At 42.8% G+C, this 12,107-nt stretch overlaps 1 pseudogene; it reads right to left on the bottom strand.

Moving 5' to 3' along the window:
- Window positions 1-5,958: 5,958 nt before the first annotated feature.
- LOC122225368 lies at window positions 5,959-6,315 on the bottom strand (annotated as a pseudogene).
- Window positions 6,316-12,107: the final 5,792 nt, after the last annotated feature.

Raw genomic sequence — 12,107 nt, 5'->3', positions numbered from 1 at the left:
TAGTCGCAACAGGGTATGGACTGCAAAGCTTAAAATATTTGCTATCTGACCCTTTACAGAACAAATCTGCCAAGGGGCGCCTGGGTGGCTCAGTCGGTTAAGCGTACGACTTCAGCTCAGGTCATGATCTTGCGGTTCGTGAGAGTGGTGTCAACTCAGAGCCTGGAGCTTGCTTCCAATTCTGTGTCTCCCTTCCTCTCTGCCCCACCCCCACTTGCACTCCGTCCTCTGTCTCTCAAAACTGAATAAACGTGAAAAAAAATAATAATAAACAAGTTTGCCAAAAGCTCCAGTTGAGGTCCAGCAGTGATCATGAGAGTTATATGGAGCAAGACTTTTGTTAATCAGTTAACCTAGCAGTCTCCACCTTTGGCCACAGTTCAGAACCTTCCTTAGGTGCCCCATTACACTTCCTAACTGGTTCTCCTTTACAACTGCAGCTTATCCTGTAACAAAGCAAGTATGAAGTTTATATTTCCAAATGCAAACCTGGTCTCATATGTTCAGGTTTATGTTTATCTTATTTAATTTCCACAGCAGTCCTATGACAGTGGTATTATGACCCTAGTTTTACAGATGAGGACCCTAAAGCCCATAAAATTTAGGTCATTTGCCAAAAAATGATATAGCTTGGGAAATGGCAGTAATAAGTTTTCTGAGGCAGTTTCAGTAAGTATTCTCACCACGCACGCTGCCTCTCTCTGCCTCTCTGGCTTTGTTTATTCTATTCTGTATGACCCTTGGTCACTTCCTGTTTGGGGTGTGCACCCCAATCCCACACGGAAATCAAACATCAGTCCCCTGTCTACCAAGATGAATAGCTAATTCTCTGGTCGACTCTAATTCGCTGAAGGGTAAAAGCTAACCTCAGCTACTCCTTCCACTCCTAGGTAACATTTTAATCCCAGCGTATTTCAACGCTATCCTTCTGGAACCTACACCGCTGGCTTTTGCCGGGGGTCTCTCTGTTGGCGGACACTCTCTGTGGGAAGAGAACACAATGGCGGGTTGATAGGAATTTCTATTTGGACAAGTGTGACTCTATTAAAATCACACTATGCAGACTCTCACCTTTTCACAGGGCACTTGTGTAATCACATATGTGTTCATTTTGACAAAATGAAAAATGTTCTTCCTTTGTACTTTTCCATTTGGGTGCCTCATGCTGGCTAGTAATGCCAACTTGTAGCAAAGGAAAAGCCCCGAGATAATGTTAAATTCAACGGTACAGTATTTACACCAAGCTTAGTAGTAAACCTTGGTGCTATTTTTTTTTCTTCATCTTTCTTATAGAATCTAGACTTATTTTGTCTCTATTTTCATAGTCCTTTTTAGACCGTTACTTCAAATCAGTCTTTTCCCTTCTGGATACAGTTAATTTCTCCTGCATGGAGCCCATCCCCCTGTGGCCACTCAGAAGCCAGGGCAGGCCAAGGGGAGAAGAGCACTGAGTTCGTTTGTAGCATTGGCTTTGAAGCAACGACTTGCAGTGACTATGCTTTCAGGAAGTGTGCACTATACTTCTGGGGGCCCAGTGCCAGTTGAAGAGCCTTAAAGACCCAGTTGAAGGTGTCTTGCTAAGTAAGTTTCTGCTTTCCTGGAAAAGCAAGTTTTAAATAGTAAATGATTTTAAAGAAGCTCGTTAGGAAAGGCATATTTTACCTCCTTTCCTGTCATCATTATAATAGAGGATTCAATCAAGTTTAATTTATTCAGCCAGGTGCCTATGGACGCTGCCTCGTTTGTTTGGCTTTGTTTTCACAAAATCCCTTGTCAACTGTGTTCCCAGCGTCAGTGAGCTAATCCTTCCCCTCTGTCAGATCCATGGTAGACAAAGGCCACTAACACAAAGTCTCCACAATGAGAACGGCAGAGGATCTATTAATCTGTCAGTTGCCTGTGAATTATGGCCAAGATATTTGCCCAACATATGGCACAAGGTTATCACGTTGTAAAAGCCACTCATTTGAAGCCAAACATCCATGCATGCACACAGACGCTCATAACTACTTAGTGTATAAAAACATTATGCCCAAGGACAAGTCTTCTTGGGGATTTGAAGCTACCACTAAATAACAGTAGAGTTAATCTATTGGGGGTGTTTTATTTTCTATAGTATAAAAATAAATTTGAGATGAAATAAAATCACAGCAGCTTTCAGGGATAATGTAGATAAACAGCCGCATTTAGTTCTAATCCTCAGTTAGGACTGAGGGGCATGGTCCTCTGACAGGAAAGAGTTCTATAACCAGAGTCCATCTCATCTGTGAGGACACTTCAATGGGAAGAAACAATGGGATATCATGGAGGTGGGTGCCACCTGGCCTTCAGTCAGGGCCAGGAAGTTTAGTTCTCACCTTCGCAGATGCAGAATCTTAATCAGTAGCCCAAACAGGACTCAGATACTAACTCACTAACGAAGCTCAAAGATAGTAATATACAAAAGAGAATGCCACATTATTCATTTCCAATGAAAAATACAACTGCCCAACTTTACAGGTATTGAGTCAGCCTAATCAAAGAATTCCCCCCCCCCCCGCCAGTAAAAGAGACCCATAGCAGAACATCATTCCTGTGTGAGCCAAAGCTTATGGTGGGCATGCCCCTTGGGGGACGGTGGTTGCTGGGTAGAGGAGAGAAGTGGCCACAGTGGAGCTGGTACAATGGGAGTAGCGTTAACCACTTTCAGAGTCCCGGAATTGGTTTTTTTTTGTTTTTTTTTTAATTTTTTTCTTTAACGTTTATTTACTTTTGAGAGAGAGAGAGAGAGACATAGCGTGAGCGGGGAAGGGTCAGAGAGAGAGAGGGAGACACAGAATCCGAAGCAGGCTCCGGGCTCCGAGCTGTCAGCCCAGAGCCTGACGCGGGGCTCGAACTCACAAGCTGTGAGATCATGACCCGAGCCGAAGTCGGACACTCAACCAACTGAGCCACCCAGGCGCCCCCCGGAATTGGTTTTGAACTCCCACAGGGAGTCAGGTATAGTCCGAAGCTGGTCAAAAGGTATAGGGAGGTTTTATGAGAAACTCTGTGATTCTGACAAAAGGCCATTCAGAGTTAGAAAAGGGGCCCTGTGTTCGCTTCCTGGGGCTATGTAACAAAGTACCACAAACTGGGTGGTTTAAGAAAACACAAATTTATTTTCTCACAATTCTGGAGGCTAGAAATTCAAAATCAGGGCATTGGCAGGGGTGGTTCCTTTTGAGGCACGGTGGAACAATCTGTTCCACGCCTCTCTCCTTGCTGCTGGTGACAGGTGGCAATCCTTGGCGTCCCTTGGCATAAAGATGCATCACTCCAATCTCTGTGCCTCCTTCTTTACACAGTGTTCTCCCTGACCACACTCTAGTCAGGCTCCCAACTTTCTTCTCAACAGGGCCTCAACTTCCTAGTTCCATGTCTTTCTTTGGGTCACCCCATTTTAACCAGAATTTTCACCCTCAACATCTGATTGGGTCTGTCATCCTCCATCACCTTCCCCCCCCCCCCAGGTGATGTCTGCCTCCACTGGGCCGCCTGCAGCAAGAATCCTGTTAGGTTAGCCTAGCAAAAAATTCCCTCCTTACCTCTGATGTTTTTTCCTAGTAATTGTCCATCCACTGACCCCCACCCTGCTCCCTGGCTATAAATTCCCACTTTGCCTTGTGTTCCGGGTCAAGATTAATCTCTGTCCTGCCAAAACCCCATTGCAGTGGTCTCTACACCTACTGCCATAATACCCTGGAATGAAATCTCCCTTCCTATTATTGTTTAACAAGTATCGTGACTAATATTTTCTTATAAGGACACCAGTTATATTAGATTACTGGCTCACACTACTCCAGTGTGACCCCATCTTAACTAATTATATCTGCAATGCCCTTATTTCCAAATAAGATCACGTTTTAATGGGTGTCTGGGTGACTCAGTCACTTAAGCATTGGACTCTCTCTCTCTCTTTTTTAGAGACTCTTTTTCATTTGTTTATTTATTTATTTATTTTGAGAGAAACAGAGCACAAGTTGGGCAGGGGCAGAGAGAGAGAGGGAGAGAGAGAATCCCAAGTAGACTCTGCACTGTCAGTACAGAGCCTGATGCAGGGCTCAAACCCATGAAGCTGTCAGATCACGACCTGAGCTGTAAGCAAGAGTCGGACACTTAACTGACTGAGCCACCCAGGTGCCCCAGCATTGGACTCTTGATCTCAGCTCCAGGGTCATGAGTTCACACCCTGTGTTGGGCTGTGTGCTGGGTGTAAAGCCTACTTTAAAAAATGCATTTTGAGGTACTGGGGGATTAGGACCTCAACGTATCTTTTTTTTTTTTTTTTTTTTTTTTTTTTTTTTTTAATACACTCCATGCCCAATGTGGGTTTTGAACTCAACAACCCTGAGATCAAGAGTCACATGCTCTACTGACTGAGGCAGCCAGGCACTCCCTCAACATGTCTTTTTCAATTCAACCCATAGCCATTCAACCCATAACAGGAAGCCTCACTGCTGTACACATAAAACATAGTGTAATAGACATTCTAATGTCACCTCATACACTTTTTCCCCCTCTTCTGGTAGTATTCCTTGCTCATTTCCTCCCGTGGGAGAGTATTATTGCCCAGCCCTTTACACCTGTGACTCCATACCCCCAGCTGCACAGCACTGAGATGTCACTCAAGCAGGGCAAGTAATGTCCTCCCTCAGATTTTTCTACGTAGAGCTAATAGAGGGAAAGCCCTTACTCTCTGGGATGTGGGGTTTGTGCATGAAACCCCAGACCTGCTGCAGCTATGTCCCCAAATACATGGAGAAAACTTATCTGCAGGAGGTGAAAATGAAGCCAAGAGGAAGAAAAGAGCTGAGACGAGGGACAGAGAGCCAAGGCCAGATAGCTTAGAGGTTCTTGCTTCTAGCTTTTCCCAGCGCTCAGCCCCAGCTCTTCCAGGGTCACGACACTAATCATGCCCGCTTTGTGTTCGGACAAGTTGGAGTTGGTTCTATGACTTGGAAGGAAAGGAGTCCTAGGAGATTCATGCAGCATAGTGAAGATAAAAGAGACAGAGCATTAAGGGAACCTTGAGGGCTTTACCTTGTGGGAACCCCCTGAGAGCCCCCAAGGAGGAGGACATCCTCCCAGAGGAGCAGTGGGGCTGGGTGGAGAAGAGAAGTGGACTCTGAAAAATACTTGGTGACACTTTGGGGGGCTGAGGCATGTATCTCTATAGAGGAGCCACTCAATCAGGAATTTTGGTGTTAAAGTTCAGCTGGACTTTGTTATGCCCCCGGGGACCTGAAGAGATTTCCATTAGAAATGAGAGGACTATCAAAAGACTAGTTGACCTGGAGTGCCTGGCTGTCTCAGTCAGTTGAGCATCCACCTCTTGGTTTTGGATCAGGTCATGATCTCATGGTTGTGAGACCGAGCCCTGCATTGGGCTATGTGCTGGGCACAGAGCCTGCTTAAGATTCTCTCTCTCCCTCTGCCCCTCACTCATGCATGCACTCTCTCTCTCTCTTTCTAAAAAAAAAAATAATAATTTGAAAAAACATTGAAAAAAAAAAGAAAGAAAAGAAAAAGACTAGTTGACGAGTCTAGAATCCTAGCAAGGTGGACCTACACAAGCTATATGACATAAATATTTACTGGTGTCAAGCTCTGATGTCTGTTTTCACAGTGTAATATGCCTATCAGGAAGATATTAATTTATTCATCATTCAACAAATATTTATTAAGGGCCTATTATGTCTCAGGTGCATTGTAAGGATGAGTAGTGGTACACAAAAGACATGTAATTTCTGCTCCCATGGAGCTTTCAGTCTATGGGGGAACATATATTCAACAACAAATAAATACTCTAGTAAATGTATAACTACCAATTATAGTATTATAAAGGAAAGTTATGGGAAGAAATTATGAGAGACCTATACTACTTTTTTAAGATTTTATTTTAATTTTTTTAACTGATAATTTATTAAAAAGGTTGATTTAAGTATCTGCAATGGTGACTTCAACCTCGACTCCTGACTCAATACTGATGGAAGTAATCTGTTTGACAATATCAGGACTGTGCAAATCAATGAGTCGCTTGTGGATCCTCATCTAAAAACGATCCCAAGTCTTAGAACCTTCACCACAAGGAGTTTTGCTTGTAGTGATTCTCAGAATCTCGGTAGGCATCCAAACTGGTCCTTTCACTCTGAGATTCTTTTCTTTTGTGCCTCTGATAAAGTCAACACATACCTTCTCCAAAGATTTTATGTTGTGACTGGTTAGAGTAATTCTAATTCAGTGAATCTCCACCTTTGGTTCCACAGGTGTCTTCCTGGTGTCTTTAAAAGCCATGGCTGCGGCCTGGCTTCCTGACCGACTTGTTCCTCGGCCAGAGTGAACAGCTGTGAGTCAGCAGAGATTTTATTTTTAAGTAATCTCTACACCCAATGTGGGGCTCAAACGCAAAACCCTGAGATCAAGAGTCGCATGCTCTACCAATTGGGCGAGCCAGATACCCCAAGAAACCTACTTTACATCAGAAGGTTGAAAAAGGCCTGAGGAGAAAGTATCAAGACTCGCAGGTTGAGTAGAAGTTTGTCAGACAACAAATGTATGGGGAGAGGAATGAAAGGCAAGGCAAGGGAAGGAAAGAGAATTCCATGCGAGGGAAATAGTAGATGCAAAGACCCTATAGCCAGAAAGAGCTTGACTAGAAAGGAAGGCAAAGTGTAGCTGAAGTGTAATAAGAGAGGGAAGAGAGTGGCTTGAAAAGAACCCAGAGACATAGACAACAGGCCTATGTAAGGGTTCCAGATTCTATCCTAACTGCCACTATAGGACAGAAAACCTTTCCACAGCAGAAAGCCACTGAAAAGCTTTAATTAATGTTCTAAATTACCTTCAAAGAAAAAAAGAATTAATTGAAGAAGGACAAGAGAGAAAAGAGAGACCAGTTAGGAGGTGATTTGCAGTTCAGAGGAGAGGAGATGGCAGCTTGGAGTAGGTGGTGGTAGAGAGGTCTGGATTTGAGCTACACATGGGAGGTGGAACTGAGGGCACCAGGCCTGGTGTGGGCACAGTAGGTGCTGGAGAGGGAGCCATCAAGAATGACTTTCAGGTTACTGGCCTGAGCTTCAGGCAGTTGGTATTGCCATTAACTGAATTGAGAAATAATGAAGAAGGATGTTGCAAGGAGAAGGGCAAGGAAGATCAAAGAGTGGTTTTGGTTTTAACATGTTAGGTAGAAGATGCCTGTAGCACTTCCAAGTGGAGATACCAAGTACCAGTCAGATATGTGAGTCTCCCATGATACATGAAAGATGGGAGCTGGTGGTATATAAATCTGTGAACCACTTGAAAAACAATAGGATGAGACTACCTAAGAAGGGGGCCTAGGGACTGAGATCAGAGGAACTCCTTACACTTAATTGTTTGGTACAAGCCAATGTGTTAACAGTGGAGACTGAAAAGCTACCACCAGGCAGTGGCAGAAACACCAAGAGCGTAGTGCCACAGATTCCAAAAAGAGAATGTCAGAAGGAGCCACTGGTCACATGTATCAGTGGCTGAGAAGTCCAGTAGGATGAGGATGGCAATGTGTATTGGCAAACAGAAGGACTTTTGATGGACCTCACCGAGAGTTTCCCCAATGGAGCCTTGAGGGCATAAGCTAGACTGGATGGGATGAAAAGTGAATGGGAGGTGGGCAATGGAGTCAGCATGGGTAGACAATGCTTTCAAAATCTGTATTTACTGTGGGGAGTAGAACAATGGGACAGAAACTCTAAAGGGAATGTGAGGTCGAGAAGGGCAGATTTATTTTTTTTTTTTTTTTAAATTTTTTTTTTTTTTCAACGTTTTTTTATTTATTTTTGGGACAGAGAGAGGCAGAGCATGAACGGGGGAGGGGCAGAGAGAGAGGGAGACACAGAATCGGAAACAGGCTCCAGGCTCCGAGCCGTCAGCCCAGAGCCCGACGCGGGGCTCGAACTCACGGACCGCAAGATCGTGACCTGGCTGAAGTCGGACGCTCAACCGACTGCGCCACCCAGGCGCCCGAGAAGGGCAGATTTAAAGATGGGAGTTACTGCCACATATGTGACTACAGATGGGGATAATTTCAATTGAGTAAGGGAATAAGATACAAGAGACTGAAGAGGACACACTCTCCTCCAGGGCTAAGGTGGGCAACATCTACCTCCAGTTTCACTCTACTTTTATTGCTGATCCACAACCTTCCCTCTTCACTGACTCCTTCAGATTGACATAAGAATGCTTCACTTGCATTAATATTTTTCATTTTCTTTATTTAAACTGTGAGTCAGGATCTTCAAAGGAGACAGCATATCTTTACATTCATTCCATTGCAAGTTGATTTTATAGTTTAGCTCCTTGGAAAGTATTTCCATCTTTCTTAGGTACTATATTGATAAAAAATGTTCTGTCCCAATGTACCAACTCTATTCCATAGGTGATTGCCTAAGTGGCATGATTGGAATAACCTAGTAAAGTTTATTCTTGCCCCAGAGTATCACTCAGTAAGAATTAATAATAATTAATTTAAGGATAGGACTTACCTTTAAAAAGCGTCTTAATTTCATAGATATTACCTCATTTAATCTTCATAAGAGTTGTAAGGTAGGTTTTGTTATCTCCATTTAGAAATGAAGAAACTGACACTACGAGATGTTAAGTGATTTGCAAGATTTCAGAGTTAATAAATGGCAGATCTTGGGTAGTCTACATCCAAAGTTTTAAGAAAAGCTCTAGTTGGATCTTTACATATATAGACCTTTACATACATGAGACCTATATAGATCTCATGGACCTTGAGATTGATGTAGAAGGTGAGATAATCCACAGATGTTCTGGCCACATTCCTCGGCCCTGAGCCACTAGGAGCAGGAGTAGGGAGGGAAAATGGAAGCAAGAAAGCACAAATCTAAAGTTCAGCTGGCTCAGTCAGAAGAGCCTGTGACTCTTGATCTCAGGGTTTTGAGTTCAAGCCCCATGTTGGGTGTAGGGATTACGTAAATAAATAAATTATTATTATTTTTTAATCTGCTCTGAAAGGCACTTTCACGTGCCCTGAATTCATCACTTGGGAATCTTTCATGGATCAACTGTCATTTCACATAATTCAGCTCATGTCCTCACAAGTCAAAATGAGACTGAGAAACAACTTGGTTCCTGTGGACAATCAGACTGAACTCATGCATTTATTAACTGCAATTAACCAGGACAGGCTTATGTTATTCCTCTTCTTGTTCCAGCACATAGGGCGGAGGGTAGAATAAAAATCTTCTGCAACTTAATTTTCTGAGAATGGTGTTTGAAGTTGGGATGAGATAATGGATATGAAATCTCCTTGAAAATGATACCACAACATTGCTGCGTGATGCAGTCTTGGTGGTGTTGGAAGGGATCTGGCAGCTCATTGTACGATCTCAGTGTTAGGACCTTGTGAGCCAGTGACTCTGTCTCCTACAGAAGGTGACGGGGATGTTGTGGCTCCTGCATCCCCCAGCTGCAGAGCTCCACTTGCCAAATGACCCACTCCTCTTCCACCACACCAAGAAGATTCAAACAGAAATCGGTAAAAACAGCCCGGAGGCCCAAGTTGATTCTTCCTTGTTTGTAGTAAGTGAACAAATGTTTGGGGAAATGTCCACTGTGTAGGTAAGCTATAGGAAGACTCCACACTTAGTGATAGGTAAACCAAGAAGAGGCGTTCCTTTCGCAGGAAATTGCCCTGGTAAACTGACAAAATGAAGGTTTGTAATGCAGCTTGATTAAAGGATCAATATTTGGATTCAAAAGGAGCAGAGTACAATCTCATTTCCATCACTTACTAGCTGTGAGACTTTAACTTCATTTCTCTTAAGTTTATTTTGCTCGGTGATAAGATGGGTATGATAATAATAATGCTTAGCTCACGGGGATAAGTAAAGAGATAAAGCAGATGAAAGGAATGATGTAGATGAAAGGTGCCTGGGGCCTTCCGTAATGGGGGCTAATATCAAACATTAATTCACTCCCTCCTTCACCCCTAGTTTAGCCACCATCTACAGGTGCAATTTAAACACCCTGAGGAAAGGTTGAGGAATCAAGTGAGGTGTTGAAAACAGTTTCTCCAGAGCGGATAAAGCGCGCTGGTCTGGAGACCTGGGACGTAGTGGGTGTACTGGGGGCTTGGTGCCCTTGGGGCTGTAGAAAGCCATATGCTTGCTGGTTTAGTAAGGTTTAGACTAGAGGCCATGAAGCTTGTGTCACCAATCATTTCTGACACATTAAATAAAGTCTGTCATATTGGCTTCTAAGTTCAAGGTTTTAATTCACCTTGGAGGGCAAAGCATTTTGCAGCTCGATTCATTGCCTAGTCGTGTTCTCTTTCCTGAACTCATGTGCTTCTCATTTCTCGGAACCAGTTTATCAAGACTAAAGACTAATGCCTGTGCTGTTAGCTCCTCTGGAGAAAACAAAACCATTAACGATAGTTAACATATTAATTGCAGAAAGAGCTTCTTTAAGTTTCTGTTGGCAACAAGTTACCGGTCTAATAGAGTAAGTGAAGTGCATCCAGACTCAATTGAAAACCTGGCCAGGCAGGATTTTTAATCTTCATACTTCAGGTTTTCGTTATTACAGTTGCCAAAACGCCAAGCTTGTAATTTACAAGTAGTACCCATGTGTCACTTAGAAAGAAACCCAAACCTAAAAATAGAAATGAAACTCAGGAAAACACCAACCCAGATAAATAAATCTTCTGTCAAATGTAGAAAGCTTGTAGACCTGTGCTCAAGGTTACACCAATTGTTTAAATTTCAATGGATTAAAGCAAGTGCATTGACCAGTCGGCATGGTGGTGCCCAGGGGAACGTGACAATTTTTTTCATGTTTCAGAAAATCTTTTCACATCATTTCTTGCTTTTTTTTCTTCTGTCTGATTATTCAGTTCTTCAGTAACAGACTCTTTTTCTATAACAACCAGGTTAATACTTCTATTGGGACTTAATTTTACCTAAAGCATTGCACATACAGGACCAAGGCCATTGACCATCCCCATGTAGACCTTTGTTACCTTGCCACACATTGCATCCCTAACCCCAGCTAGTCGTTGGAAATGTGTGTGCCATTGTTAAGGATAGGACAGAAGTGAGATGTATAGTTGGTAACCATTGACTCCAAGCCTAAAATTTTGGACTTCTTTTACTCCCATACCCCAGCCAGTAACCAAATCCTGCTAATATTTTCTTAATCTTTTTTTTTTTTTTTTTTGATATTATCCATCCTTCCTTTCTCTGGTGTGATGGTTAGTTTTATGTGTCAACTTGGCTAGGCTGTGGTACCCAGTTATTTAATCAAACACTAATCTAAGTTTGTGTTGCCGTGAAGATATTTTGTAGATGTGGTTAACCTCTACAATCAGTTGACTTAAGTAAAGATTATCTTTGATAATGTGGGTGGACTTCATCCAATCAGGTTAATTAAAAAAAAATTTTTTTTTGATGTTTATTTTTGAGAGAGAGAGAGTGTGTAAGTGGGGGGAAGGACAGAGAGAGAGGGAGACACAGAATCTGAAGCAGGCCCCAGGCTCTGAGCTGACAGCACTCTCATGAACCACAAGATCATGACCTGAGCTGAAGTTGGACACTTAACTGACTGAGTCACACAGGCACCCCTTATCTAATCACTTGAAAGTGTAGGAGAGGGAAAGAATTTTCCCAACCCTCTTAGAGCTTGTATATGGGAGCTGCAAATTAAACTGACAAAAGACAGGTGAACAGGAGGGAAAAAATGGGGTTTAATTACCCACTCAATGTGCATATAGCACAATGATGAGACCTCATTGATGAGTAATTCATAGGAGTGGTTAGAATTTGGGGCTTATATACCATGATGGGGGTGAAGAGGATTGGGAGAAAGGCACTTATGGGGAAAAAAAAAATGACTTTTTGGAAAGATAAATGTGTTTTCAGAAGAATAAACAGGAGATAAGAAAGTTTGTGATAATGTTTGTCTCTACAGGTATGAGTAGTCTTTTTGTCTCCTTCAGGGCCATAAAAAATCTCCTCTGTACAAGGGGTTTGTGGTAGGTTTTTATTCACATTTTCCCTTCTGGGAATAGATCTGCCCTGAAGAGG

This window comes from Panthera leo, chromosome B4, assembly GCF_018350215.1.
Source record: "Panthera leo isolate Ple1 chromosome B4, P.leo_Ple1_pat1.1, whole genome shotgun sequence".
Classification (NCBI taxonomy): Eukaryota; Metazoa; Chordata; class Mammalia; order Carnivora; family Felidae; genus Panthera; species Panthera leo.
Note: the sequence above shows the minus strand (reverse complement) of the source record. Positions and strands in the feature narration are given on the sequence as shown.